The sequence below is a fragment of the Pinus tabuliformis genome, chromosome 1_1, assembly GCF_031772625.1.
Source record: "Pinus tabuliformis cultivar Carrire ecotype Pingquan chromosome 1_1, CPIR1, whole genome shotgun sequence".
NCBI lineage: Eukaryota > Viridiplantae > Streptophyta > Pinopsida > Pinales > Pinaceae > Pinus > Pinus tabuliformis.
In genome coordinates this window covers 643,868,693-643,873,981 of record NC_142297.1, presented here as the reverse complement: position 1 = coordinate 643,873,981, position 5,289 = coordinate 643,868,693, and positions in this window count along the sequence as shown.

Here is a 5,289-nt window from a genome sequence, read left to right as displayed (position 1 = left end):
GTTTATCAACATAATTTTGTAGGGATATTATTCAATTTTTTTTTTGCAGTCCATGGGTTCCAAAATTTTAAATCTGGACATTTTTATAAGGCTTTCAAGGATTCAACATTTTAATGAAAAAAATTCTCAAATTTTTAAGTTTTGGGCTATCATTTCTTTGCTAATTGGTTTTTTTTGATTTGCTGCCTGGAACTCCTGTATGGGTTTTTCTTCTTGAAGTAAAAAAATTCGAAATTTTTTGTGAGAGAATCCTCTACAGTTCCTTGTCTTTACTGCATTCTCTCCATCGTTGGGATTTTTCATTTCCATCCTCCTTATCTCTCTCTGCATGTGTTTTGGTTTGTTGGATGCTAATGTTCATATTTTTTCATTTAAACCTTGATCTACAACATGTCAACCCCGCAACTCCATTCCTCCACCTACACTCTTCTCGGCTTGCGTCCAAGAATCCATCTCCAAGCCTTCTGCTCCCCCTTGCTTTCCCTTATCTATCCATCTCTCAACGCCCTCAAACACAACTTTCTGCTATGTTATTCCTAAAATCCGTGACCCCTTGGTTTGTTTTTTCCCTCGCTGCATCATATCTTCTCCTCTACCATCTATTGCTACCCACATCCTCCTCGTTGTATGTCTCTATCCTCTATGTAGCTCGCAGTTATATCTCCCTTATCCCAACCCATTATCCCTCCATCGCTTCCATCAAACCCCAGCTGCTCCATTTCCCTTTTGTCCTTCTCATTGGCTGCCATCCACAACCTCCTCTCCCTGCACTTCCATTCCACTGCCAGACCTGCAAAAAGCACTAACACTCTCATTCAACTTTCTGTTTTATTTTTTATTTCGCTTGCATTGTATATGGTTAGGGTTAGAATATACATTTTTTTTTAAATTTTCATTTGAAATTCAATTTAGGTTTGATTTTTATTATTTGGTTTGGTTAATTTCATTTTAATTCAAAGTTTCGTTTTTTTTTGTTTGGGCTTTTGTTTTTCGATTTTTTTTATTAATGATTTGATTTTATTTTGTTTTACATTTTATTTTGAACTTATGATTTTTATTTACATTAAAAAAATATTAAACATTAAAAAAAAAAATCTAAAAAAATAAAAAAATTCAAAATTTAAAAAAATCTAAAACATTTAAAAGAATCTATTTTTTTTTTAAATTTTGGTGACTAAGGAATTAAATTAAAAAATTATTTGCACTTTCAAAGTAAATTTTTTCATGTGGCCTATGGCCCATTAAAATTTCAATTTATTAACCCTTTTGATTTACTTTGTCATATTAAAATTTTAATTTCTTCATTTTACCACATTTAATAATTTCCTAAGGAATAATTAAATTGTTCATCTAAAGTTCCTTGCTGTCTTTTTGTGGTAGCATTTCTCTATTGTCAAGTGCGATTAATGTTTCAAAAATTTTATTGGCTATAGGAGAAAGTTAATTTATTCTAGATCTAGGTTATTAATGAAAATCATTTTAAATCTGGACTCTCTTGCATGATAGAGTTTTGGGCGTTTACATTTAATCGTCCATGATTGTCACTATTCATCACATTTGTAAATTGCTTTGGATAACTTCTTTTTACTTAATATATGGTTAATCTAATACGAAGGCACTAGTCTATAGTCATTTTCTATCCTATGGATGTGTCTTGTGTTTAATCTATTCATCTCAATTAACCAAGATTTGTCCTGAATTCATCAGGTTTTCCATCTTCAAGTCTCCTAGAGCCTGTGTTCCACAGGCTATTCTCATTCATTTACCTTAGGGACTACCCCACTTAACTTGTCTAGGAGAGATTCTAAACGGATTGAGTAAGGATTAGACTGACAACCCTTACTCTGAGCGTTGTTGTGGTGCCTAGACACTTTGTTTGAAAACACTGGATATAGGAGTATAAGTCCAAAATATAAACCCTTATGAGATAGTTAGAAATATATGCCAAAAAGAAAATGAAATAACTTAGCCAAAATTTCGAAACAGCTAACATAGGTGTCAATCCATGTTCTAAACACCATTTCAGTTGAGTGATTATAAACTGTAGTCAAGCACATAATGACAATTGTGCCAACCAGAGAGAAATATTTGCAAATAAAAATAAGCATAAAGTAGAGGCAGTTCTTTGGTAAGTCATGATACAATCATCCGTTAAGTTCTAGAGTAGTTTGAACAACAAGAACTATATCATAACAATCATAAAAATAAAATCCTATTGTTTTAAGTATCTAATTGATGAACTCATGGTGCATTAAAATTTATATTAATAACCATTCAATGCAATGGAAAAACTTTACAACAATGGAGGGAAAAAAAAAACATTTTCCAAGTAATCATAGCATATAGTAGAAGTACATGTTATGTGGAATTTTGCATCTATGGATAAATACAATTTCCCTAGGTGGGTAGCTACACCTAGAACAACATATTTAAAGAGTTTAAACCTTTTTCTACAGAAGATAAATAAGACAAGGGACCTACTTGTTATCTTTTGCTTCCCTCTGTCTCCTTTGAATAACTCTTGTCTCTCCTCCTTGGACTGAATCCACTCGATAAGTACCTGTAATCATAAACAGAGGACAAAAACCAATAAAAGCAAGTGATATATCTTCTATAAGAAAATGGAATTGAAATCATTTACACATATAATCATCATACATAAAGAAAAGAATATGGGAAAAGGTGTAAACAACTTTATTAAGTAGAAGGAAGAGTTACAACCAAATAAGTCTGATCCCATGTCACTCATCCATCTTGAGTTCCATCCTCCATCACATCAAAAGCACAACACTTTGACAGCATAACAATACTTGCTTACAATCTCAAACCTCACACCCACAGTATCTCCTTACAAATTCTCAAAGTCCAACCCCTGATCACTATGATGAGTGCTCAATTTATAGGTAAATAGAGGTAGTTTTGTCGTAAATTGGGCATTGAATGGCTTTATTATTTGGGATTTAGTTTCCATGGAGGAAGGGATGAGAGGATAGGAGGTTATTTGATTCATTCCCTATCCAATTTCAAGCTCATAGGAGAGGATAAGATGTGGGAATCTTCTAGAATGGTTTGGAATGAAGGAATATTCCCATAACCCTATGAAGATTTCACTCAATCTCGCCTAGTGTAGGTCAAAGTGGGCCTAGGTGCTCTGCAGAGCATACTTGACTGGGCCTAAGTGCTCTGGAGCACACTTACCCCTTACCAAGGCTGCGTTGGTCCCTCAAGGAGTCATTTCAGGATGTCTTCAAGCCAAGAAAATCTCAGGAATGATGGCATTCAATGTGATGACTTTCCTAAGGCATGTAGCAACTGAATTAGGGTTTGATGAGCCCTAAAAGTATTGATCTGAATAATGGGAGTGATGTTCCCAAATAGACATGTAACATTTGCCCCCTAAAGCATGAAGTCGAAAATGATAATGTCGAGAGATATGCTTTACGATGTGATGAGGAGGTTCTGAAGCGAATGGTAACATGAATCAATTATAATACATAATATAATGGTATTATCATTGAGGGAAGGCATACCCATGCTCATCATATAAAATTTCATTACATGTACATAGATAGTCGTCTACAGATATAGACCCATGATGGGATGACCATCAGTGTAAATCCATCGTATAGATGATTTAGTTCTTTCCTGATTCGCAGCCTGGATGGATGAAACTAGATCAGAGGTCTTCTATATCGTCCAATCGTTCACTCAAGTACGAGTCTAACCATGTGAATATGTGATCTGAAGTCGAACATGAGAATACACCATCTGATTACCAGCCAATGATGTAAGCCGTTAACAGACGCGAGAGAAATCACCGATAATGATAATGATCCTCAAGGTCCTGCAGTACATTCTGCATGGTGTGAATGGATATTTTTCTATCAAACACCATACTAAGTCTTTCGATCGAAGGCTAGTGATGTCAACCTGTCGCTGGAAGTGAGAAACTTGCCATTGATGTATACAACCCTCAAGGTACTAGAAGGGTGTTTCTAAGTCAACTTCTTGGATAATGTGTTGATGTCGACAAGAAGCGACTCATTGCAGGAGCGCCTCGATGTATTCCACATCAATGACACGAAACGAGTGTAACGATTTTTTGAGATGGAATGTGACTGATGACACAAGGTTAAGGAATGACGGTCATGAAAATGAAGGTTTATGAGTATTTCAAAGGATGAATTTAACTGAGTGACTTTTCTTGAACATGTCGGTGACGCTAAATGAATTGGCAGCATTGACCCAAAACCAAAGTAATGGATGGTATGATAGACCACAGGTATGATAACCATCAAGCAGATAACCCAACCCAAATAGTCACAGAGATTAAGTGAAAGTGTCATGTTCAAGAGAGACCTGCTTCCATAAAGTGGTTTACCCCTTTTCCCATTTCCCCAGTCATTGCTGACCAATACCTCTTTATTTTTTATCAAGCTTGAGAAGGATAACATATGATTGTTTTATAATTCCACCCTTTGGGTGAATCCATCGATATGTGATGTTTTAATGAGTCTAGCGAAGGTGAAACTCGGTCTTTTCATGATGGACAAGTTTGTCACTATTTGATGTTTTAATGAGTTTAATGACAATGATAACTTGGTCCTTTTCATGTTTAGAGAGTTTGAAAAGGGACAAAAAGAAAAATCCACAAGTTCTTTTTCATAGATTTGTCTCTCAAGTCCAAAAAAATGTAAAATAATACGAGAGAGAACCTATTGACCATGTTCAATCAGCGTATTCCTCTTTCATAAATAATCGATCTCAGTCCAGAAAAGGGTTAAACTTAGACTGAGTAGATGTCATTTCCAATCCGTTAACAAGATGAAAAGGACAAGCGCTCGACAATATTTTCATATTTCGAGATTCTGAAAATATCTTAAAGAGGACTCCAAGGGGGTTCCTTTTTTGATGTTTAACAAAGCTCCAAAAAGAGATAAAAGTATACTCTGTGGTCAATGTGAAATTCACGATCGTGCATGCCAAATTTATTGTATCAGTTGTAAATCTGTTCAAAGAAACACCAAATGGATCAAACATACTTGTTTCATTGGTAAAAATAGGTAAATACTAATGTTTTCTCATTTAATGATCATGAAATAAACATAAAAACAAGAATTTTCCATGTCATTTTCACCATTTGATATTTACCATTCTGTTTGTGCTCTGAACCAATTTTTTACCTCGAAATTCAGTGGCTGATTTCGAGAAATTCTAGGGATCATTTCTCGTGTCATCCAGACCAGGTAGAATATCTACCCCTTCTCTTTCTTTTCATGTCATTCTTTT